Source organism: Gobio gobio (assembly GCF_949357685.1).
Source record: "Gobio gobio genome assembly, chromosome: 8".
NCBI classification, from domain to species: domain Eukaryota; kingdom Metazoa; phylum Chordata; class Actinopteri; order Cypriniformes; family Gobionidae; genus Gobio; species Gobio gobio.
The window spans coordinates 18,993,241-19,020,995 of record NC_137114.1 but is presented as its reverse complement, the minus strand read 5'-3'; the positions used below and the strand labels follow the sequence as shown (position 1 = coordinate 19,020,995).

General features: G+C 38.9%; 1 protein-coding gene across 1 annotated transcript in view; it reads right to left on the bottom strand.

The window, feature by feature from the left end:
* Positions 1–27,755, bottom strand: part of robo1 (roundabout, axon guidance receptor, homolog 1) — a gene marked incomplete at its 5' end in the record, with an annotated part of 366,802 nt that overhangs the window by 76,897 nt on the left and 262,150 nt on the right. The gene's annotated exons all lie outside the window — the stretch shown is intronic.

Here is a 27,755-nt window from a genome sequence, read left to right as displayed (position 1 = left end):
TCTAATCCATTTCAAACATACAAGGATTAAACCTAAAACTTCTGTTTACATTAACTAAAAAGGCACAAAAGAGGGTTTGGAATATAAAGTGCTCTTCCTGCATGGAAGTGTGCGTGATATTAATGTGGGACACAAGTGAGCAGTGAAGATTGAACATTCATCTAGACCACTGCTCAAGTGTGCAATAACATCTGAACCCAAAAACACACAGAGTCTAAGCATGTTAGTCGACCCTGTTACCCTTCTGATGGATTTGCTTAAAGCGTTCCCATTAATCTGAGGCAGCATTCCTTTCAGTGCCATGTAGATACTGTACAGCAGCACATTAGATTAGTCCAATGTTTTAAATTATATACACATGACATGGGAAAAGCACATGTGCTGAAACACAGCATCTTGACTCAAGATATTTTCAAAACCCAGTGAGCTGCCAAACCAGACAGAATTTTAAAGTCAATGTGAAATCAAAATTGACCATATTTGCTTTTGCAATGCACATTTCTGATCTTATTACACATCTTATTGGGCATTATTACAAAGAAAATTAATGTATAATATATATATTTTTTTTCTTAATAATAAATATTATATAAATTATTAAGCACATATCAGTAATTCTTCCCTTTTTCATAAAAGTATGTGCAAGTCGACGGAAATGCAAACTTTTGGCTCTCACGCCCCTGAACATGTTCCTGTCGGCACGATTACCCTCAGCGCTAGATCAAAGTGAGATGCTCAAGGTAACCTGAACTCCTGACTGCCTCCAAATTCCTTTAAGACTTTAAGCACTTAATTGGCCATATGATTCCAGTTTCTACTGCTTGTAATGTCACAGCAGGTAAAAGTCCTCCTTTACCCCACTGAAAAGTCCAAGAGGAGGTTATTCGCTGAAAGAAATGGAAACAATTTCTTCTCCACCTCTCTTGCTCTCTTTTTCCATCATTTCTCTGTAACAATCTCTCAAGCATATCATTCCTTCCAGCCAAGGATTTCAACAGGCATCTCGTTTTCCTCGACTGGCTTAATTAGGCAGTCTATAGAGGAAAGACACACATGTGTACACCAGAAGATCACTGGCCAGTGGAGAGAGATGAGGGTCAGTGTCTAATGTGAACTGTGTTCGCTCTCCGTGGATCAGTTCAGGGATTCTGACCAACAAACTTGGATTGAGTTTGCACAGTTGTGTGAAACCAACCCACGCTTGATTTGCACCCTGGGCTCAGCAACTTGATAACATGCTTGCTGTCTAACAGGGCCTTGTGGGGAAAGTTGTGTGTGTCAAGTTCTGTGTCTACAAAATGGAAATAGAGTCCTGGAAATGATATAAACCACTGACGTGAGACTTTAAAATGACAAGTTATATTAAACACTTTTATTATACTTTTATTCTGCTTTTGCAATCCTACTTGAAGCTTAAAAGCACCAGTCCATATTTAGTGTAATTGTATGAAAAAAGCTTTAAAGGGTTAGTTCACCCAAAAATGAAAATTATGTCATTAATTACTTACCCTCATGTCGTTCGACACCCGTAAGACCTCCGTTCATCTTCGGAACAGAAATGAAGATATTTTAGTTGAAATCTGATGGCTCTGAAAGGCCTCCATTAGCACAATGGCACGGTTCACTATCAAGACCCTTAAAAGGTACTAAAGACATCGTTACAAAGTCCATCTCACTACAGTGGTTCTAAAATAATTGTATAAATCGGCGAGAATAGTTTTTATGCGCAAAAAACCCCTAAATAACGACTTATATAGTGATGACGATTTCAAAACAAGGCATCATGAAGCTTCGAAGCGTTATGAATCAGTGAGCCGAATCATGATTCGGATCGCGTGTCAAACCGCCAAACTGCTGAAATTTGGCGATTCAAACTGCTGAATCGACTCAGTGATTCATAACGCTTCGAAGCTTCATGATGCCTTGTTTTGAAATCGTCATCACTATGTAAGTCGTTATTTAGGGTTTTTTTGCGCACAAAAACTATTCTCGCCGATTTATAAAGTTATTTTAGAACCACTGTAGTGAGATGGACTTTGTAACGACGTCTTTAGTACCTTTTAAGGGTCTTGAGAGTGAACCGTGCCATTGTGCCAATGGAGGCCTTTCAGAGCCATCAGATTTCAACTAAAATATCTTCATTTCTGTTCCGAAGATGAACGGAGGTCTTACGGGTGTCCAACGACATGAGGGTAAGTAATTAATGAAAGAATTTTCATTTTTGGGTGAACGAACCCTTTAAGAATATATTCAAAAATTGGTTTAAACATTGGTTTAAAATGGCATGAAGGTAAATATGCAGTATTAAAGCATCATTTTCATTGGGAATTATGCCTTTAGAAACCTCCTGATCAAAATTGACATTGAATGAAAACAGCAAATAACCACAATAAGCATATCCCCAGTAATTGTATGACTTCATTCTTGGATTACAAAATATAGGCCATATCATTTTTGGATGATCTGGATCTCAGACCAAATTCTATTGATCCATCTATGTGTACAATATATCAAATCTGTACAAAAACTACTGTATGCTCAGTCTCTTCACTGCCAGTCAAAACCTCTCAGCGCACTAAACGTGGCAACCCAAAAGTCCTTGTTCAGTTTCCAGAACTTTGCAGAACTTCATGCTTCACAGAAATTTGAAACAGATGCGGTAAAATTAAATTAAAATGAGATTTGCGTTGATATGCCTCCGACATTAATGAAATGAATATTTAATACCACACACAGGCTATAGAGGGATGATAGTATGAGCTCTGCTGGGCGGAAATGAAATGGATTTTGCTGAGCCACCACTGAGGGTTTTTGGAGTGTTCTACTGGAGCCATTGGGGAACTGGAGATTTGCTAAAAAAAGCACTTCAAAAACCCAGAGCTGGCAAAGACGTAGGGAGATTTGTCAGGAACGGGATTGTGGGCCTTTTCCACCGGGAATCTACTCACCCTTGAAGAGAAACCATGGGGAACGAACAAAATACAGCAGTTACAGATAAACATAAATATGTATTATAAATCACAACGTCTATCTGCTTAGAAGTTTCCTAAACATTATCATGCTGAAAAGCCCAGCATATGGTTTGTTTTGGATGTTGGTGTGCTGATTTGTCCCCTCCAGACTGCCTAACCTCAGCTAGCATAGGATTACCTGCACTTTTAAACCAAAAAAGATCACAATTGACCAGCAAGAACCTGGTCCTTCACTATCTTAGCCAGGAATGTGTTCACCAAACTAGTCAGGAATTCAGGGGGAATTCAGTGGGGAATTATGCCACAGAAATGGAAAGGAACTGTGATCATCATCATGCTTCATCACTTATTTCAAACAATCCATAACTTCCATCATCTCTCCAATCGAGTATCACGTACAAAACCAAATGTCATTGCGACGAAATTGCGGAATCGTGAGAATATTCGGAGGAACAGAAAGGAGAACATGTCCGTCAGGTTTGCGAGAACAATTCCACATGAACGCTGTGCGTATGCGAACGCAATCATTCCCAGATGTGAACCCACGGAACACCGCCGCACATTCCCTTTCCTCCAGATCATCTGTCCACATGGTGCCTGCTAAACATAATACAAAAATGGAGGGATGACAAATTAGAGCGAGACCTCATTTAGAACGCTCTCCGCACCCTGGGTCACCGCGCCATTGCAGGTCAGACTAAAGCTGGAATCATGCCAGTCGCTGGTTATCCAGCACTTAAGACCACCCGCTAAAAGAATCTGTTCTCAAGAATGAAGAACAGGTAGGAAAAGTGAGAAAAAGAACGTGTACGTGTGCAAAACGACTGTATTGGAATAGTGAAAGTAAAGCTGTACCATGGTATTTTTGATTTACCATGTACTATGATTTTAAGTGTTAAATTCTGGCTCATAAAACTGATAATTATTGTTGATGCATTGTTACCAAATAAATTAATAACAAAATATTAAATGCGACAATTAATAGTGTATTAAATAATAGAACAATATAAAGAATTGTTGTACTATTTGTATTATTAATAATATATATATTGAATAATTTAATATTATTGAATAATGAATAATAAATCCTTTACCAAACATTTTATAACTTGCTCTTCCTGTGAAATTATGCTTTTTAGCTATTTAGGCATTGTTTTTTTTTTTGTTTTGTTTTTTTTAACTAGCATACAGTCTGGCTCCATTATGGCTTGTAATGCACCCTTTTCACAATCACTACCTTTTCTCATTGAATATAATGTTTAACTCAAATTACTGTAGTAAAATGCACTGCAAATAGCAATACACTCAACTAATTTGCATTGGAAATACTAGCTAGCCAAACATCTCGTGGACAATCATCTCGAGTTTACTTCCCCCTCACCAAATGCCTCGTCCACTCTTCCTCCCTCCATTATTTTCCACCGAACAATCAAAAAGTGCCCACCTCATTCATCACTGCCTGATGCTTGAACCCTCTCTGCTGTCTGTAGGGTCTCCAGGGCTGGTGAGGGCCAGAACTTGCCGCTGGAAATGCACACTTTAGAGAGGACATACTATACCTGCCTAGAGTCTCAAAGAGCGGATCGATACGCTGCTCTCATTAGCTGGAGAGAGCTGGGAGGAGATGGGGGGGGATACAAACCCGCAAGTGCATTCACTGCAAGCTAACCCTGCCTGGAGCTGCGGCGTCCGCTGGGGTTTACAACTCTCGCTCTCCGCAGCTGATACCACTCTCCTGGTGAGTCTCGACTTCAAAGGAAGGCCCCCAGCTACGGTGCGTTAACCCCCTGCTCCTGCGCCCATGTGGCGGCACGGTCAAGGTCTGGTGTGTGCGCGGATAAGGTGTCTCAGAGGAGACGGGACGCGATGCGCGATCTCAAAGGTAACAAAGCAATTTTCGGCACCTTCTCCAGAGGAGAACTGGCCCCCTGACTGAGCGTGGTTTCTGCCAAGGTTTTTTTTTTCTTCTCCATTTCTGTCACCTGATGGAGGTTACTTGCCACTGTCGCCTTTGACTTGATAGTTGGGGTTTAAAAGACACTTAAGGCCCGTTCACACCAAGAACGATAACTTTAAAGATAACTATATTACCGGACGATATCAAGTTCGTTACAACAGGATGGATTCTGATTTTTATCGTTCATCACCTGGAAATAAAATTGTTCTGAAAGTGATTCCAACGATATTGTTTCTCTGTGTCGTAATCGCTATAGCTGTGGTGTGAACTCTGCTATTCATTAATATTAAGAATGATCTTTAGAACTTTATCTTTAACGCTATCTTTATAGTTATCATCCTTGGTGTGAACGGGCCTTTAGACCCAGTTTTTTCACAGACAGGGTTTAGATTAAGCCAGGATTAGGCCTCAGTTCAATATGGATATTTAAGTAGCTTTTATATACATGCCAGGTGTACATCTTTAGACAAAAAAAAAGGCACAAACATATTTTAAGATCGTCAGTGCAAGTAGTTTTCTGTTAAAACAGCTCAATAATACATTTTAGTCTGGGACTAGGCTTAAGCCTTGTCTTTGAAACCAGGGGCCAGTTGCATAAACTAAGCCATTATGTTAAGACAGTGTCTTAAGATCTAGTATGAGCAGTTAGGCAAGTGGCATTCAGTCTTACTTTTCGTATCAAATTAGGCCAGTCTGTTTTTATGTAATTGATTTAAAAAAGTTATGAACAGTCGGCCTCAACTGGCCTCAGGGGCTTATCTTCAGTAATACAGACCTTAGTCAGGGAACACGCTATACTGAATTTAACAGGGATGAAAACGAGGCTGAGAGGGATAGGGCTTACAGACTTTACTATGGCAAGCATTTGATTGATACGGACACTACTGAATGAGAACAAAAAGAAAAAAAAAATGTATAGCTCAATCGAATCCGTTTCATAATTGACACATTGTGCAATATCGACACTGTTATTGAACTGAACTGAATCCACATTGAACTGACTCGAGCTGATGAAACACACTTGCCTTCTGTCCAGCTGCTTGTAGCTGAATTGTAGATTTACACAGTTATTGAACTGAACAATCAACACTGAACTGACTTGAGCTGAATAATGACACTATTGTCTTCTGCAGAGCAAATTTAAATGTCTTATATTTGATGATTTTTAAATAATTGGTTCTGTTATTTTCTTGTTTATTACTGTGAAACTGCTTTGAGGGTGTGGTCACACTTGTAGTTTGGTTTGCTTAGTCCGTTTGGTCCAGAAATCCAAACAAACAAACAAAAACCATTTAGTCCTAGTCCGCTTAGCATTCACATTGGCTTTTTTTAACACCGAATCTAAGGATACGGAACCTAAAGGCATAGTGATATGTTCACAACCGGATTGGTTGGCTATATATGCCTTATATTTTGCGACGGAACTTAACCAACATCCAAAACAATGCTGTGTGCTGGGCTAAATGCGCTACATATGATGGTATTTTGAACTTGAATACCTTTTAAAATGTGTAAAGAAGTCAAAACAAGACGTGTCAAGACGAGACGTGTCAAGACGTGGTTCTGATGCCTGTACCGAACTGTGATGGGCAACATCGCAACTATGACGAGGTATGCTTATGTATTATATGTTTTTAAGGATTACATCTTGTGACATCATGTCACGTTTTGGTTCATTTAGATGTCTTTGGTCCGTGTTGCATTCATATTTCAGTTGAACCGCACCAGAGTTCGTTTGGACCATCTTTTCAGCGTCTCAGTCTTCTTGTTTGGTGCGCACCAGGATTCAGATGGCAGAATTCCCACTTATTCAGATGAACCGCACTAACACTGCAATCGCACAAGAGTTTGTTTTAGTTGAACCAAAAACGCAAAGTGTGAACTCACCCTGAAACAATCTGTATTCAAACTCGAGACTCAATCTCGACTTCAAACCAAATTTTGGCACTTTGAACCAATAAGGCTCCTGTGCAAGAGTGTGTACTGAATCATCTTCAACGATGTAGAAATAAACAGACAGTATGTGAACGGCAACAAAACAAACAAACACTCGAAAAGAGGCACCCGACACACTTACACTTAACCAACACCTGACAGAGGCGTTTCAGATCAAATCTCCCCTATCGCTCTCGCAATGACCTCAAAACGAGGCTCGTGCTCTGATGTGCCTCAATGTGTGTGTGGAAAATAAAGGCTTCTTTTCAACCCCTCCACGGTCTGTTAGTCTTCAGGGGGCCTGTGGAAATGAAACAGCAGGCACATGATTTTACTGCCATATGCTTTGCTTGGCACTGATGAAGGACAAGTCCTCCCTTAACTATTCAATTACCTAGTGACCTGTTTTTTTAGGGGTGGCAGACACGGTACAGGACATGTAGTGTACTTCAGTAGGGTGATTTAGAGGGTCTTATAACCCATTTGGGAGTGTTAAAGAGTGTTAACATAGAGGAAAAAAAGTTACATTAGGACGGGAGTTGGGAGACTTTTCCCAACTGGCCCAACCAGCCGGTTCCAGCAAGAAGGGATTACGGGAGAGAGAGAGAGAGAGAGAGAGAGAGAGAGAGAGAGAGAGAGAGAGAGAGAGAGAGAGAGAGAGAGAGAGAGAGAGAGAGAGAGAGAGAGAGAGAGAGAGAAAAGAGGAAGCTCAAATCAAGAGATTTAAACAATGACGCTATTATCAATAAACAAATATGAGGGAAACATCACTTCGGTGGCCGTCAGGGATTGAAACTGGCTACGATTATGAAAACATTTAACAAGTCGCTGGAGATGCCAAATGAAAGCGAAGTTGGAATCGAATGGAAACCGTTTCGGTTGATTAATAGTACTTGTCAGGTTTTAGTGACCTGTTATTTTAGGGTGGCGGACTAAGAAAAGGGCTAATTCATCAAGTCTAGTGGAAGAGGACCTGAAAGGAAACAGCTATTGATAGGAGCCCATGCCTCATTCAGAAAGGCGACCCTAAAAAGCACATGAGACAGAGAGTCTATTCACTATGCCTGTTTATTAACATGGTCAGAGCTGTTTGTAGGTACTCGAAGAACGGCAGGAGGTTACCAAACCAGGTTTAGGTCATGTTTAGCATGCAGCAAGGCAGACTGGGAATGTAGCTCTTTTAAATGAATAATTCACCCCCAAAAAATGTATAAAACTCACTTAGTTCCAAAACAGAACGCTTCCATTCTTCTGTGGTTGTTTGGACCCCATCGACTTTCAAAATATCTTCTTGTGTGTTCATACAGGTTTGGGACGGCATAAATGATAACAGAATTTCATTTATGGTGAGCTATTATCCCTCAGTTTCAGCAGAACTATATAATTTATCAGACACTGTTATCATGGTCGCCGATCATTTTTTTCTTTTAGCATAAGAGGCAAACAAAACACAAAGTAGCTATTAGTTTGATCAAGCCTTTGTCACATTTCACACAGTGCTCAGCTTCCGCTGTCATTAACAAAAGCGCCGCGGGGCATCCGTTCACAATCGCCATCATACAAAAACAAGGTCGCAAATATGGCGAGGGGGTGTGAACAAACATTGCTGTAATAATAGCAAAAAGCTTTCAAATATACTGTCCAAACAAGTCATATCGGCCCACTTGAGTGTTGATGTTGTTTTGTGTGGAGGGTTTTTTTGTCAAGAGCCGTGCAGCAGAGCGTTTGACAGGTCCTCAATGTAGCTACGTGGGTAAATTGCCACAGCGGAGAGCAGCTAAACAACGACGGTTTAAATTAGTGGACAGCAAGAATAAAATGAGTCTCACGAAGAAAAATCTTAAAATCGAAGACAAATTGGACTAGATTTCAACATTTTCAGAGCATGTTTATGCAAAAGTCACTACCACAGTGCTAGTGTGCTATGGGTGGTTGAGGTTGCGATGCACTGTGTATTCTGACACCTTTCTATCAGAACCAGCATTAACTTCTTGAGCAATTTGAGCTACAGTAGCTCGACTGTTTGATTGGAACACACAGGCTAGCCTTCGCTCCCCACGTGCATCAATGAGCCTTGGCTGCCCATGACCCCGTCTCCGGTTCAGCACTGTTCCTTCCTTAGAGCACTTTTGACAGATACTGACCACTGCAGAACAGGAACAGTCGTCTAGCCATCACAATTTGGCCCTTGTCAAACTCGACAAGCCCATTTTTCCAGCTTCTAACACATCAACTTTGAGGACAAAATGTTCACTTGCTGCCTAATTTATCCCACCAACTAACAGCTGCCGTGATGAAGAGATAATCAGTGTTATTCACTTCACCTGTCATAATGTTATGCCCGATCGGTGTATATAGGTTGTATACTATATATACTATATTATTTTAGGTATTGTGCCGGGTTTCCATCCATATACGTGCATTCCATTAAAATAAATCATTGGCCACTAACAGTAAAAGGCAAAAAATATTTTGTTACGGTATTAACATTCCTATTAACATTCATGTAAGCAACAGGACATATTGTGGGAAAGTTAATCAAAGATTAACCAAAAAAATTTGCAGTTACATTTGGGCTTTTGATAGGAGTGTTCAGGTCAAACATTCATCTTCAGTTTATACTTGCACAATTAGTGGTCGGACAAATGTATGATTTGTTTAGACAACTACAGTTGAGCAAATGAAAGCTCTTGTCAATCCAAACACACAGGCATGCTATTGTCTGTTCAAGCTATTTCTCTTCAAAATTAAGCAGATATGCAGCATTGCAGACATTGCTTAGGGCACGGCGAGCAGGACGACCTCCAGAGCGCACGCAGAGGGGCATCGAGCCCCGGGGGCCGTAACATAAGCCTGAGGTCTTCAGAAACACACACAGCACACCACATACTACTCTACAAGTTTTCCTCTGTGGTTAGATAATGGTGTAGACACGGGTCAGAAGTACCAATGTTGGGTTTTCTTTTGTTTGGAATAAAATTGTATTGTTTATTGGCTTGATTTGGAGCTTTATTCTTATGCCTTGCACCAAAATTGCAATTTACCACATACATAAACGATCTGATTTTCCTGCGTAAACAAATAGATGAAATCAGAAAAAAGGGATTAGATGCTAGAAGCTTTGGGCAACCATCTCCACATATTTGCAACCAAGAGTAACGAGCAGAAATGAATGTGTGCGTGTGTGAAAGATTGGAGCAGGAAGCGTGCCAAGAAAACCCAACAGCTGGAGTAGTTATCTAGCCTGTGTGCCGTTTCTTACATACAGATACACATTTTCGTTTTCTGGGAGCCAAAGCCATAAACACCAAACACATCTTCATAAATCCACATAAAACGAACATAAATAAGTATACAAAAGTAGACCGTGCGGCCCACAGCAGCGGGAGAGCGGGTTAATCCAGCTCCACTCTGACCGTGTTCTGGTTTCCCGTCAAAAGACTCTGGAGACGTGGGTCTGGAGATCAGGGACTGCGGTGAGCTGCGAGTACAAATGTATTATTTATTTTTAAGGCCAATACTGAGTCTTGGCAGTGTGACGGGTAAAGTGATATATCAGGACATTAAGTTACAGCGTGATCGCTAAGAAAGGATCAGTGGTTTTGACTAAGTGCTGGTTACCACTTTGGTTTGTTTTTCTTTTAGGTTTTTTCTTTGCTTTTTCTTGTTCAGCAGAAATATCCCAAGTACCTCAAGAAGATCAGGCAGTGAGGTCTTAAAGGTGCACTCCGTCATTTAAAATGTTTTGCACAAACAAAAAGTTAAAAATGATGCATTTTAGTCAAATCAATAGCTTAATAAAATCTGTTATATTCAACAAAGGGTCACGTGACCAACAAATACTACTCGCTTTAGCTCAGTTTTAACCTCCCTACTACAAAACCAATCATTGCTGATGGCAAATAGCACATTTCTACAATGCTATTGGGAACCGAAAACTATTGGCTTTATGTCATAAATGTTCATAGACTTAAACCGTTCACTGGCAATAATTCACATTTGAGTTCACATCAAGGTTTCTTTGTTCCGTGCAACTCAAGTTTAACACCTCATTTTCTAAATAATAAAAAGGAATACAAAATAATTATATATATAAAAACATACATTCATGTAATGAGCAATCAACAAGCAACACAAAGCAAAAAATATATAATATATAATAATAAATATATAATAATAATAATAAAAAAAAAAACTATTCCACATGGCTCTCAACTCAAGGTAAACGCCTCATTTTCTCATATATGAGCACGCAAAATTTCCAAAAAGAATGGTCATTATTCTAGCAGTGAATTCTGGGAAGATGAGGTAAAGTATAAAATATTATAAAGCCAGTTGGTGGAAAAAAATGAAGCTGATTTTGTGATTTTAGTTTGTTGAGATCATTTGTGTCCATTTGGCAATGTATATCTGTAACTAATTATTTTGCAAGCTGTTTTTTGAAATGTCGAACAGTCTGCGCGCGAGAGAGAGAGAGAACTGGAGAGAGTGGGTGACACCGTAATGCGCTGAAGAGAATGAGAAACTGGGATTACGTCAGTCACATGAGGAGGAAACATAATACAAGCTGTTTTACTGTCATAAAACACTGTCAGACAAAGAGAGAAAAGAGAGAGAGTGACAAAGAGCGAGAAGGTTACTGTAAGACAGACACTGATATTCACCCAGGCTATGTTGGGAATGGAATACTAGCCTACTACTTACCGAAAACCGTGCAGTTTACAATGTACACTGCATATTAGTTTTTAAAAATAGTATGTGAAACAGTAGCCATTATTCTATTGCTCAATGATTCAAAAATAGTTTGCTACATTGTTGTCACATGACTTCATCTTGAGAGCCCAGTTATCATATCAGTCAAGAAATCATGTCATTTATTTCATCACACTGAAATGGAAGTTGAGCGTAATGCATTGTTGGATACCTAGGGCTGATTTAATAAACATGGCAAATTGGCGTGAGATCATAATCCCATAAAAGCACTGGTGGGAGTGGAAAGTTCTGCGGGTGATTTCCTGACAATTCGCACATTAAAACACCACAGATGCAACCAGTAACCATAATGACAAAAGCAGTCTATCAAGATTAGTGCAATTTTGTGTATGATAATTCCTGATGATAATCAGGTGTGTGTGTGTGAACACAAGAGCAAAGTGGCTTAAACGTTTACTTCACCCGTAAGACTTTTGTTAGTCTTCGAAAAACAAATTAAGATATATTTTTTGATGAAATCGAATTGTTGAGAAGGATTCATCCAATCAGAGAGCTGTACAGTGAGTGACGTCAGTCAGTGCCTATAGCAGTCAGCAAAAGAAATAACTATGTGCTGCAAAAACACACTGTGTAACACGGGAATAAAACTCAACTGTGATGCGTAACACATGAGAATGAACCTCATTGGTTCTTGCTGAAGATCAAACGTGCTTCATAACACAAGAATGAACCTCATTGGTTCTTACTGACGCTCAAACGTGCTTCATAACACAAGAATGAACCTCATTGGTTCTTGCGGAAACTCAACTGTGATGCGTAACACATGAGAATGAACCTCATTGGTTCTTGCTGAAGATCAAACGTGCTTCATAACACAAGAATGAACCTCATTGGTTCTTACTGACGCTCAAACGTGCTGCGTAACACGAGAATTAACCTCATTGGTTCTTGCTGAAGATCAAACGTGCTGCATAACATGAGAATGAACCTCATTGGCTCTTGCTGAAGCTCAAACGTGCTGTGTAACACGAGAATGAACCTCATTGGCTCTTGCTGAAGCTCAAACGTGCTGTGTAACACGAGAATGAACCTCATTGGCTCTTGCATTTCAAACAAACATGCTTGAGCTTCCGTTTACCATAACTGAAGTGTGCGTTGATGAATGCTTATGTGTGAATAAAACAAAATTGTTTCGGACGTAAGGGTGACAGAATTAAAATCTTTAGGTGAACTAACTCTTAAATAATGGCGCAAATACCAGTAAATTGACTAGTGCAAACCTTACTAAGGCTTGGTAAGGTCAGTCGCAAAATAATCCTGCCCACCTTTAGTAAATCCTGACAGTATATACATATTTCGATGCCAGAGTTTTTATAGATCCTTCCCTAGTGTGCACAATTTAGCAAACGCAACATACTATATACTACAACAATATTAAGAGTAGTACGCTTCTCAAAGCTTACTATTCTAAACTCTCCATTTTAACCAACAATTCAGCAGATAAAAAGACACTGCAAACAGTGCGACCGACTGTCCGAAACAATCTGTCAGGCCACTGGATAATCACAGCTACTTCCAATAGTGATTTTACTAAACCATCCTCACCAAACCTCTCCAAAAAAGAGTGAGAGACAGAGAGAATACAGCGGAGAGAGAGATGGGGGTAATTGGAAAGGGAATGAGAGAATGAGAGGGGTAGGAATGTTAAAGAAAGCGAGACAGAGCAAATAAGGGTCCCGGGATTCAAACATGTGCAGCAGCAGATCCAGAGGGGCACATCTTTCTCTGATCAGCCCGGGTCCTCAGTCCAATGGCTTCCACATGCCTGCTAACCTCTACCAGATGAGCCTGGGGAAGATGAAACAGCGCTCATATCCCCTATCTTTAAAAAGGATCTGAAACTCAGAGAGGATGGCTACGGAATAAGAGGGAGAGAGAGAGAGAGAGAGAGAGAGAGAGAGAGAGAGAGAGAGTGAGTGAGAGAGAGAGAGAGAGAGAGAGAGATAGATGGAGAGAGACAAAGCAATGTGGATAGAGTGGAAAGACAAAAATTGCAGTGATGATGGCGTTGCAAACATTCTTGAGAAAGGGACATAAAAACGTCTATTGAAGAATTTGCGAATGACAGATAATTAACGAATTATGGGCCCTATCATGCACCCTGCCTAATGCGACGCAAGTGTTTTTTGCTAGAAAAAGCGCCACGTTGTTTAAATAGCAAATGCACTCGTGCCCATCTATTCGCCCATGGGCATGCTGGTCTGAAAATGAGGTGTTCAAGCGCACTGCTGGCGCGTTGATATTTTGAGTAGACTACACAGTGTTTTTTATGTTATTTAAAGGGCGTTTTAGTAATATGCACCTATAGGCGGTTGCACAACACGAGTACACTCTGCTTGTTACACACACAGGGATGCGCAGCAGCACACAAACATTTTCAAATATTCAAAATAAAAGGATTCGTTCAGTCTTTTCGCTCGCAAATTCCACCATGTAAAGAGCGAATCCGCCAACTGGCTTTTAAAGGGAATGGGAGATGAGACTCTGATTGGTTTATTGCACGTTACGCCCCAAAACACACCCATGACTCATTAAGAGACTAGGTACAACCATTTTGGACCATGACCCTGACGAGTTTTTCCCGTCGTTAAACTAGCAAAAGTGGAAAAGTACACTTGCGTTATGTGGCTCACACCATGCGCTCAGATTGTTAAAATAGGGCCCTATGTATTTAAGTACAATAAAAATAAATAAATAAAAGGATAAAAGGATCAAATAAAAGGAACTAAATTTACCTATAATAATAATGATTTTGTATTCAGTATTTCTGTCTTGTAAAACTGGAGAAGAAAATTATATTAAGAAGATAGTCAGGCTTTCACACAATATATCTTGAATAAAAAAACATACATTTTATTTTATTCATGACATTTTTTTCCATTTAGATTTAGAAAAAACTATTTGCCAGTGGAGTGAGAAATATAAACTTACAAATGATCTAATCTTATCTTACACACTTTCACACGAGTAAACAAGGATGTTGCTTTGATATTACAAAATTCTTTATAATATTCCCAGAGCCCCAAGCCAAAGCCAAACACTGTCGAAAAACTGGGTCGGAGGTCATCTCAGAGTCTGCCACTGAGGAAAGCCATAGATTTCTCCTGCTCTCGTTTTACGGCGGACTTTGCTACTGTTCATCGTAAAGACATTCTGCTGTATGATCTACGACTCTTTCCCCCTCAGGCACAACAGAACCCTGCCAAAATGTAGGACTACTAAAATCCAGAATATTCCTAAAAAACGAATGGTGCTGAGCCAGGCTTTTCCCCTGATATGCTTCCTTGTTTTCTCCTTTCGAAACAAAATGAAGCACATGGGAGATTACTGAAGCACAAGCATATTTAAATACATCTCCCTATCGACCGCTCTTTTGCATTATTGAGGCATAAGTCAGACTAGAAACTGAATGTTGCTGAAGGCAACAGATTTACTGTTCGTAACAAGCTCAAAAGCATCAACAAGCTCTTTCACTCACACTTAGACTGTCATTTTCATTGATTTGTTTGTGCTTGAACGAAACACTAACATGCAAATTGACTAAAAATGCTCAAACTATTTCAAAATTATCATATTAACCAAATACTGTACATGCTGATTAAATAATCCAATATTTGTTCCCCATTAGCATGGGTGATATAGATGCCTTGGCCTGCCCGATCTTCTTTGTGCAGGTGGTTTGGGGTCTTAAAGCGGAAGTGAAGACCTCTGCATCACCCGTTCATTTCCAGGAGGAGAAAAAAAAACAATAGGGATAAAACACAAGACAGTGAAACACAGACTGCTAATATGCAGTGTACAGTGACTGGTTAGGAGATGACATCTGGAAAGCAAACGGAAAAAGAGAGGAGGAAATTAAACGAGTGTAAAATGAATGGAGAGAGAAAGAGAGAGAGAGCGACAGATGTTAGAAAATCCTTTGCCAAAGTAAAGTAGCTGACTATTTGTTCCAGCGGCCTGTGTAAGCCTGGTGTCAGCGGACAGTCTCGAGCTCTGGTGCCTTTTATCAAGCGAACGGAACAAAGTAAGACAGGAAGAGAGAAACAGAGAACGCATTAGCATAAAACATGTGCTTTCGTCCAAACATTAGTCTGATATTTAGTCTGATATTCCGGAGAAAATATGCGGGTCACTCTACAAAGCGAAACCATTTGTGCGAGTTTAACAACGAAGTGCTGATGACAACTTGAACTATATTCTAATACAAATATACATTTATGTATCACTCAACACACTGACATGAACTAGTAACTTTATATTCATTCTTTTTTTCTTTCATCTTAAATGCTTTTTTGGCCTGTTCCCAACACAACATCTCATTGCTGTATTAGCAAATATGCACATTTTGAAGACAAAAAGCTAGCATTTGTATCCTTTTTTTCCTCCATCTACATAATTGTGTGTTTTAGTCGGCATTATGTTTATTAAAAACATGTCCTGTCGCTCAAAAACAAAATTTGTTGAATTTACTTTAAAAAGCAGCATCCAGTGGTTCCACACAACTATATTGAGTCATTTTTACAAATAAAAGAAAGTCAAGTAAATCTGACACAATTTCTTTAAGTAAATACAAAGCATTTGAATTTGTCACTCTTATATTATATTTATATCTGCAGTTTACTTAATAATGTTATGTTAAATTTATAAAAGTTTCTTATGTTAGGTGAACATATTTATTGATGTAATTTACCTTATTAAATGTACTACTTACTCTACAAGTGTAAGTGGAAAACTATTAAATATAACAAAAAGCATATTTTTAGAAACAAAATTCAAAAATAACTTAATTGAGAACAAGAAGTCCATCCAATAAATGAGTGAAAGAGTGGCCACAGCCTAAACACAGGCACCACTCTTCTGTATAATGGTGAACACAAAATTACAGTAACTCCTCTAAACATCCAACATAACACTAACATAAACTAACAACATCTTTCCCTTTACTGAAAAAGATAAAATAACACTTTAATCCCTAAATTTACTCTCCTAATGCAGTCCCTTGCAAAGCATGCTGGGAACTACAGATCCACTGCCCAGTTTGTTTGTTTCACTCAGCGAAGTTGAGTTGACCGAACAAACACTTAAGTAAAGCTGACAATACTCATTTTTAGTAGAAACAACTCAGTAAATCTAAGTAAATTTAGTTACATAAGTTTTTTAAGTAATGTGAACAAGGATGATTTGAGTGCAACTAACAACAGTGAAAGTTCTTTTTTTTGAGTGAACCCAGTTCCCATCAAATTTTCCCATTTAAAGTAATTAAAAAAATAGTCAGAATGACATTATCAATCTTTCAAGAAGTTAACTTAGTTAAAGTTCGCCCATTTTTATCACTTAATGATTAATATTTTGCCATGTTTTTCAGTAGGGGATGATCTTAAAATGACAAATTGATTATTGGAAAGTGCAATTTCTTTCCAAAATAAGAAAAGAAATATACTGACCCCAAAATTTTGAACGGTAGTGTATATTGTTACAAAAGATATCGATTTTAAATAAACGCTGTTTTTTCTTTACTTATTGTTCATCAAATAATTTTGAAAAAAGTATCACAGGTAATAAAAAATGTAAGCTGCACAGTAGTTTCCAACATTGATAATAAATCATAATATTAGAAATATTTCTGAAGGATCATGTGACACTGAAGACTGCAGTAATGATGCTGAAAATACAGCTTTGCATCACAGAAATAAATTATGTTTAAAAGTATATTAAACCAGTATTTTAAATTATAATATTATACTATATATATATATATATATATATATATCAAAAGTATTAATTTAGCTTGAGATGGCACAAAGCAATTAAAGTTGGTCAGCTAGACAGGAAGTACAAGTATGATTTTTTTAATCCAAATATTATTATTTTTTATGCCTAATGTAACAGTCCAATGAAGAACCACCCAAAGACAGTTTCACTGAAAGGATGTTCAGATCAGGTAGAACAAACAATGTGCGATGGGAGGAAAAGATAAAAGCTGCTGCGTTCCACTCCCTGCAAAGATAAGACCGTGATTTCATCCAAGACCAAAACAGCCAGTTCAAGCGCCCCACCGTTTCATGTATAAACTCAAAAGATGCACCAAAATATGACAACAAATAACCGATAGCGCATCAGTGAGCTAAAACGCTACATTGTATTCCACTCTGAACCTCATCTTTCAGCTGGAGGATGTGATGGGACACGCTCGAGCAGGGCAGATTCAACATTTCCTATCTCTAAAAGCAGAAAAAAAAATCAGGCCCGCACTGCAGACAGGCAAATGCGGGCAAAAAACGCTCCATGGGGGCAACGTTCCCGACTCAACAAACCTCCCAGATCCCAGCTGCTCTACGTTCCCAGAGCAAGATAAAGCCAAATCTCCAGCCACAGGCAAAATCTGTTGTTAAATATTTAACACTAAGCCTAAAACGTCAGTCCGCACGTTTTATTCCAGGCCCGGAACACCTGAACCTCTCCTGTTGCCTATGAATGCCCCAAGGGGGAAGACGTTCCTCTTGTCAAGGCCGGAATTGGGAGCTCTACATCTGCCGGAGAAGAGCAGCACACCTGCACGGCACAAAAGGGGACGACAATGCGAAGCAGCCCATTGACGTTCACCTTTGATGTGTGAATAGCTGAGCGAATAGGCCCTCAGAGCCTCTCCACCATCCTTCAGCCACAATCGTGCGGTTTCATCTCTGCCTTTGAGCGCGGAATGCTTTTGAGACGCGGCGAGGGGACGTTTTTGAGGTCACGGGAGAGGCCGAGCCGACCGCAGACCACGTGAGATGGCCAACATTTGATCGCACCCTCTTCAAAGCATTGTTTAGGTTTAGAGACCTGCTCTTCAGACGGGACCTATCGATGTCACGACGCTACCGCAGCAGGAACTTTTGTTTCGGTCATGGTACGTCTTGAGTATGTTCAGGCACTGAATCCAAATCCAAACCAACTCTTTTCAAACTTCTTACGCTACAGAATATCTTACTCACCACGGCCACGTAAAACGCTTTTAACTGATTTTGAGGCTGATTAACGCGGGCTATAAAAGTGGAACTGGCAAAAACTCACAGGCGCCGGAGATCACCGGCAGTTTTGTTTGTGTTGGCAGACGAGTGTGCTGCTCTTAGCGGGACGCAAAGTGAAGATGACCTCACTTCTGTTTGTATTGGCATGCGCAAGGCAGTCGGGATCTTGAACGCTCCACACGAGCAGGATTTACTCCTGTAGGTTCCCCCCCTCCCGCTCCTAAATGTTGCCCAGCCATGAAAAATTGTATAATAAAGAGCTACGGTTTTTGATTATACATAACCCGTGCATATTCAGCCCAAATAGTGGACTCTTCCTAACATCGTTCCCATGTTGTTCTGACCACCCAGAATTCTCCGCATCAAGGATGTTAACTGAAAAATGGCGTCTATGGGTAGTTGGTGGGATGAGGGCAGGAGATGACAACATAAAAATAAGGCCAGTGGGTCGGTTGAGAGATACCTGTTCATATAAAGATTAAGAAAAGCCTAAATAAGTGCACACAACAAGTCTTTCATCTGGGCTCTAGTAATGCCGTGACATGCTCTATGACTTCAGCAATCCTTTGTTTCTTCAAAAAGTACACAAATAGACAAAAAGCCTCAGTTTTTGTTAAAGCTTTTGACACTTTTTATGCCACGCTGCTGCAACAACAGTGTTAACTTCTCAACAGAATTACATACAAAAATGCTGAATAAGCAAAGTTTATTATTTTGGTTTGTTCAATAATAAAGACATGCTTCATGAAGAAAATATTTACATTTTTGGGGATTCAAACATACAGTGGCAAGACATTAACAAAGCTAGACTTTTGAAAGACAAAATCTTAAAAAGACGATCTAATCATTGTCAAAAATGTCTTTATATAACATATACAGTTTATGTATCAGTGTAAAGTTTGAATATCTGGTTTAATTTTGCACTTGAGAAAAAAACCGAATAAAACATTCAAACCTTTTATATAATAAGGTATATATAAATTTTATAAATACAATTATTTATTAAAATGTATTTAATTGTAAAATGTTTATTTAAAATAATAATATTGATTACAACATTATATTAATAATATTTATTTATATAACTGAATAAAACGACTGAATATGACACGAGGAAATGCTGACCAAATTTAAAGGATATTTTTGTCAAAAGGATGTGTTTTTGTTTAAAAATGTATTCAAATGTATTTAATAACTGTAAACATGTATATTTAAAAATAATATTGATCATAACATTATATTAATAATAATATAAATTATACATTTTATATATTGAAAAACTGAATAAAACGATTGAATATGAAATTATAAAACACTGACTAAATTTAAAGGATTTTTTAATTTATATTAAAATGTGTTTAGTAATTGTAAAAATGTATATTTACAAATAATATTGATTATAACATTATATTAATTATAAAATACTATTAATAATAATCTAAATTATATATGTATGAATGTATTTATGTATGCATGAATGTGTATATACATGATAGTGTATATACTGTGTATGTATATATATATATACACTGCATATATGTCTGTGTGTGTGTATGTGTATATATATATATATATATATATATATATATATATATATATATATATATATCACACGTTACAAAATGACTAAATTTAAAGGATATTTTTGTCAAAAGCTACAAACTATGACAAAAACAAAACAAACACAGTGCGACACACAAATCTCTGTTTGGTGTCAAATCCCAGGACACTGCGGAGAAGTTTAGGGGTCCTGCATGCATAACTTGATTTCTAAAGTCTGTTGACAGTTATTAGCACATGTCATCTCTCCGCTGGTTACCGACTGGCAGCTTCACTTTGTACTGAACGGCTCTCAGTCGGACCACCATGTCTCTGTCTCCACAAAATCACAGCCTTTCAATTCTGACCAGCTCTTAAGCAAACACAAACACTATTCGTCTGCCTGCCCTGTGTAAGTCCGCACATAACCCGTCAGCGCCGCTCATTCACACTTCCATCATATCTCACGCTCCTCACAGTGGGCGAGACCGAGGAGGTCTGGGATTCATCACCGTCTCGGGATCTGTTTCCTTTCGGGGTGACGGGGTCAAAAATTCAAGCTACTCCATCATTGAACTTTGTTGATTGGTCTGAAGGAGAGCAAGAGACAGCAGCAAAAAAAAAAAAAAAAGAAGGAGAGACTGGTAGGATAAAAACATGAGAAGCTAATTTCCTGGCCTGAGGTGTTTTTCTTTTTCAATGCAATAACTACAGTAATGGAGAGAAAATGAAATAACTCAGCAAGATGGATAGAGCATGACATTCATTCAAGAAACATGTGCATGTAGGTAGAGACACACACTCACACACACACACTCACGCAGAGGGCTGATTCGCCGGCAGTACTGCTAAATGTGCGATATCACCTCCTGAACATCCTTCTCATGTGCGTTCCTGTGCCAAGAGAGCCGTGATAATGCCCCATTTACAGTCGATCACCAGAGACACGCCGTAATATTTCACTTAAAGGTGAAGCGTGTCATTTTTCCAGTGTTATAATACTGCCTCCTATCTTATGCAGAGACTCAATTCGACTCTGGAAGCACAGACATGATGCACTTTTGCCAAGCTAACCTAGAGAATTCACCTTTTCAGTGCATGAGTGAAGCTTTAAATGAAATGGGACTTGAACATAACAGATCTATGAGAATTGAACATTGTAAAAATCACTGTAAAGTTTACAGTAAAAAAGGGCAGCTGTGGTTGCCAGAACTTTACCATAAAAAATACGGTAGCACCATTTCAGGTTTTACGGGACAGCACTTAGTTTAATGTGTATTTCAAAGTTCAAAACCGTATAATTTAAAGGTTTATATTGTAATAATTACGTGTACACTGTATTTTTTTTTAAGTATTTCATTTATAATGTTAAATTATCAACCTATTGAAATACTAATATATGTACCTTTGATGTATACTGACATCCACCAATCACAGTAGCGATGATAGTCACATGATGAATCAAAGCTCATCACAAGAAGCTTTTAGGAGGACAATACTAATGTATATATTGTTTATTATATATGGAAGGTGTCATTCACACAAACACTAAACACCATCATGGTAACACAATTGAAATTTAAAAAATGCAATAAACATGAATTTAACAACGTTAGATGTAACATAAACCCCTAATGTACATAACTCAGTAGTAGAAAAGAATAAGAAGAAACATAGTTATTTCAATGAAAATACATGTGAACAAATGTGAAGTGTCACGCAGGGAATTCTGGGAATGTCAATTTACGGTTTATTACACAATGACTTCGTTTTCGGTATTTTACTGTTAATTAAATGTAAGGTTAGATCTATTCACCATATTTATTACGGAAACTTTATGTTAACCAGTTAACGGTTTTTCACCGAATCATTTTTACAGTCTTTTACCGTTAAAATCACAATAATTTTTTTTTTACAGTTACAATTTTACATGCACATTATTAGCTTCACTGGGCAAAGGCAAACCGCATTACTACTAATGATTCTTAGACTAACCGCATTACTACTATGACTTTCTTCTGTCAGACGAATACTTTTTATAACTTTTATATACTTTATAATGGCAGTGAATGGGGGATGAGATTTTGAAGACCAAAAAAGTGCATCCATCCATCATAAAAGTACACCACACGGCACCGGGGGGTTAATAAAGGCCTTCTGAAGCCAAGCGATGCGTTTGTGTAAGAAAAATATCCATATTTAAAACTTTATAGACTAAAATAACCAGCTTGCGTCAAAAGAGTAACCCCTGACGCGATGTAGGAGTAGCTTTGCCAACTCTCGCAGTTCAAACAAATAGGGCTGGGCAACAAACTCAAGCTCCTCTTCTCTTAGATTTCTAATTCATGAATTCATGTTTTGTTTTGCTCAATCCTCTGTGCTTCCGTGTTCGTCAATACGTCATGCGTCGGATCAGAGGTCACTCTTTTTTGCCGTAAATTGATGCGTACGACAGTCTGTCGGAAGCTAGTTGTTTTAGTGTATAAAGTTTTAAATATGGATATTTTTCTTACTGTGACGACTCCTGTGTTATGTGGGGTTTTCCCCAGGCTGAGGTGGATGGTTGGCAGGCCACGCCCCCTCTCAAGTGGCTGTTCTCAGGTGGTTTCAGTCAACACACCTGTTGCTGACTTCCTGTCGGGCCTTGTTAAAAGGAGCATTATGAAAGGCCAGGAGGGAGGCAGATTGTTTTCCTTTAAACTTGTTTCTTTGGTACATCCAACACTACTAAAGCACATTACCCTTCCATTACACTTTACACCACTAACACCTGTTCCATTATATACAGTTTTTTCTGTATAGTTCTATTTTGTTAATAAATTTGCATTCTATTTCGGCTTTCTTGTGTGTCCCTATTTTTGTTACGTCCCTTTTGAGCCACATTGCGTAACACTCACACAAATGCATGGCTTCACTTCAGAAGACCTTTATTAACCCCCTGGAGTTATGTATATGATGGACGGATGCACTTTTTTTGGCTTCAAATTATTTAACATGGAAGAGCCATATACACCAATGTCATATTCACCTAGGATGGCTTGAGGGTGAGTAAATCATGGGGTCTTTTTCATTTTTGGGTGAACTATCCCTTTAACAAAAGAAACTATACACTCTTAAAAAATAAAGGCTCTCTACTGGCATCGATGGCTCCATGAAGAACCTTTAACATTCATGGGACCTTCTTTCCAATTCTTTAGGGGAAAATGGATCTTTGGATAATCAAAACCTTCTTCACACAAAGAAGAAAACGGTTCTTGTAGGAACTCTTCAGTCGAAGGTTCCCAAAATGTCTTTCCACTGTGAAACCCCTCTTTTGGAACCTTTATTTTTAAGTTTGAAGCACTCAGTCCAAGTGCAGCTCCAGCACGGGCTTATTAGCTTCGTCATGCTCTTGTTCTCAAGTTCAATGAAAGCCAGATGGACCAGTGTAGTTCCGGTGATTGACCCTGGAGCCTTTGGCCCACAGCCCGACGGCTGAGACAGAACAGTGACCCGCACCAGGGATGTGACCGCGTTTCTAAGACAACCGCAAAGACTCAGAGCCGAAGGTGACTCCAGATCCAGCTTCTCTGATGACAAGCCAATTTCCAAAGAGATTGTGTCTCTCGTTAAGAATCAGGAAACCTTTAAACATCCCATATTCAGATTTACATTCTCAAAACAAGAACAAGTATTCCGTTTCAGCGACAGAGATCATCCAATGATCAAAACTAAGGGCCTTTAGTAACGTTACCTCCTTATTTGATTTCAGAACAAAGTTCCTTTTGTTTCCTTCACATGACATTTATTCAGGAAACAGTCCAGTGCTTGTTTATCCATTCCTTTCATTGTCCATTTTACATGTTTACGTTGGTCTGTTCCCTCAAATTGAGGACTTCCACACTCAATAGTCTTTCTGTTGTCTTGAGGAGCGTTCCCAAGTGCTTCTCCACAGATAACATCTGCAGAGATACAGCTCAGGGAGGGGGAGGCATCTAATTGGCCTTAAATTAAAGCAATTGCCCTCTAATTTACTCACTTCCTGAATCAGTGTAAAAGAAGGGAATGAAGGAGAATATTCTCATGGCTGAGCAGTTCGGATGGCGGTCGAGCGGTTTGTCAGTGGACAGTTAATGTGTCACATGTCAAAATCTGAAGATCTTCAATGTCAAACGTTACAAATGCACGTTGACAAGTAGGCTAATTGTGATTGATAGACACTAATATAAATTCATAAACTAATATAAATAAAGTTCGGTGAAGTTACTCAAATGTTTAATCAAAAACTTCCCGGATGTGAAACGTGTTTCTAGGATGTCGATGCGAAGTGTACATTTTCACCTGGAAGATGCCATTGGAGCACTTTCTCATTTGTAAATGCTTACTGATGTTTTTGCAACGTTTAAATTATTTTTTTTTGTTTATCAAATGTTTGCACACAGATGACACTTTAACATTAAATGGCATTCAAAACCAATTTTACTTTCCAAATGAAACAAGATATTCTAGGGAAAAAGACAAAAATGTGGGCGGGACATAATCTTATCAATTGGGAATTGCTTGGATTGTGAAATGTCGGTGTTTCGGGCTTCGGTTTTTGACCAGAAGTTTTTTTACTTCAACGGAATGGTACAAAATTTGGTAAAGGTTCTGGCAATTGTTATGTGACCACATCCACACAAAAAATATCATGGACATGATTCAAAAAGGTTAAATGGTCCTAAAAAAACAGCCTTGTTTATACTTTTGCCTGGCTCCGCAGCGCAAGCCTCCGCTGACTGCTCTCGCTCCTCCCCAAATGGACGAGGCGTTTATACTCGACGCGCTCGTCGTTGTACTATTCTTTGAAATGACAGAGGGCGACTCGGAGTAATAGTTCTATAAACCAGGGGTTTTCAAACTTTATGATGCCAAGGACCTCCAAATATGATGGATTTTAGGAAGGGGGTCCCTCGTAAAAGGTTCATCTCTCTCTCTCTCTCTATTTATAAATATATATATATATATATATATATATATATATATATATATATATATATAGATAAATAGTAAGTGTGACATTATAAATGCAACATATTGTTTCCAAACTTAAATTGGTTATACCTAATATTGGATGTATAAACCTGAAGAAGGTTCTATTAAAAATTATTTGTATAAGCAACCTTCACAATAAATGTATGTAAGCAGCTTACATACTGCACGCAAAAATATACACACTCTAAAAAATGCTGGGTTAAAAACAACCCAAGTTGGGCTGATAATGGCCTAAACCAGCAATTGGGTTGTTTTAACGCAGTGATTGGGTTGTTTTAAGCAAACATTTAACCCAACCGCTGGGTTAAAACAACCCAATTGCCTGGTTAGTCTATTTTCTGTCCAGAAATGTCCAGCATTTTTTAGAGTGCAATTCTGGAAAGTATGTATACGGCAAGAAATGAGAGAAACATTTAGAAATGAAAAAGTTCGGTAGACTTTAAACATTTTTGCTTTGTCTTTTTATTCTTTAAAATTTTCTGGGGACCCCTTAGAACCTTCTGGAGGACCCCCAGTTTGAAAACCCCTGCTATAAACCATCAGGAAACAGCGGTGAGAAGAAGTAGAATAATGTACACAGGGGACGATATTTATTTTAGTACACTTCACCGAAAACCACACTACAAAAGAATCGTGTAAACCTTGATATTACTACTTGTGACATGAGAGCAAAATGTATGCACACATGTATACAACTAAATTTAATATTTCCTTATCTCACTAAACATTTTCATTTAGTTTTGTGAACTTTTTTTTATTAAACATGGTTCTTTATTTTTAATAAAAGGGCTTTTGTAGGCTCATTTTGTAAATATAAACAACAAATTTGTACGTGCAAACTGGGTGCCAGTGTGATGACACGTCATGCTCGGCTAGATTCGCCTGGAACTCGTGCATCTTCGGATGCGGAGCCGTGCGAAAAGTTACAAAAAATTTGCTGCATACTTCCACGCAAAATGGGGTCTCGCGCACTAAACCGCCCACTCCGCGATGACGTCATTTTTGCCGCGCGCACCCTCGCGCTCGTGCGGACACGCAGAGTATAAACAAGGCTTTAGTGTTTTTGACCATATTGGAAATGAATGGGAAACAAATTTCATCTAGTGGACGTCATGCTCGGCTAGATCCGCCTGGAACTCGTGCATCTTCGGATGTGGAGCCGCGCGAAAAGTAACAAAAAATGCGCTGCACACCCCCACACAAAATGGGGTCTCACACACTACCGCCCACTCCGCGATGACGTCATTTTAGCCACGCGCATCCTCGCACTCGTGCGGACGTGTCGAGTATAAACAAGGCTTTAGTTTTTTTCACCACAGTGGAAATTAATGGGAAATGAATTTCATCTAGTGGACAAGTTGGGTACTGCGCCCAAACAAAATTTAATTGGAAGCTCTGTTTTATTTTTTTTTTAAGATATCAACCTCAAATTTGGAGCACAACTTTTTATTTATGGCTTTGATTTTCTCGCAGTTTCAGAGTAAAGCATGTTTTGGAAAATATGCATTCCCTATGAAAAAAATGTCATAACAATAAACTATTTTTAAGTTAAGAACTTTTTTCACTTATCTGCTAAGTGTCTTTAAAAAGAGACCAAAGTTAAATGGATTATAAATACTGCATAACTATAACATAGTACCATATAATTCTCTTAAAAATACATAATATTAAATAAAAAACATTAACAAAATAAAATATAGTACATTTATTTCATTGGGGAAAATGAGCACCAGAGGGTTAAATTGTGATTAATACATGGACGTGGCCAAATCAGCAGCATGCCTTGTGGTTGCTACCTCAGCCAAACCATTCCCAGCATCCTCTCATGCCTAAGAACCCTCCTCTTAAACTGAAGCAGCGTGAGGGCTTGTTTTGTGTAAACTCTCCAATAAAAGAGGCTCCGAGGTATCACATGAGCAGCGGAGGGTGAGAGGTGGATAGACCAGATTACATTAAAGACATTCCGATGCAGCCGTGGTCATCCTCAGCACCGGCTCGGGAACACAATCCATCGGTGTTGTGAATCCCCCCGCGCCAGACAGATGCCAGAGTCATTGTTTCCCAGGCTTGGAACCCGACACCCCATGACTGCGGGTGTCACCACGAGACCCGCTCCTCTCCCCGAGCCATTCGATCCGTCCTCTCCTCCGCTAAGGAATGCTTTCTTTGCCTGTTCCAGCTCTCCAGCATCACCGCTGGTCTCCAATCTGCGTGGGGAACTTCAGTCTCTCCGAGCCCGTGATAAAGAAACGATCCGTCTCTGTGAACAGATCTGGACGGTGTCATTCACGCGGTGCTCTGGTCACTGTCAGGGTGAAGTGTAGAGGAAGGGAGGACCGCTGAGGACTAATTAGTCATGTCAAACACGTCTGCAGCACAGTAAGAGTTAGATCATGTGCCAGCGCTATACTCGCCGAACACTGAGCTCATATATTTAGACTGCTCACATATGCTTGGAACAGCAAAAAAATTAACCGCCCTTTCAAGATTTACTGGTTTCAGCCAAAATACAGAAGGTACTAAAGTTTACTACTGGAAAATCCTTTTACATTA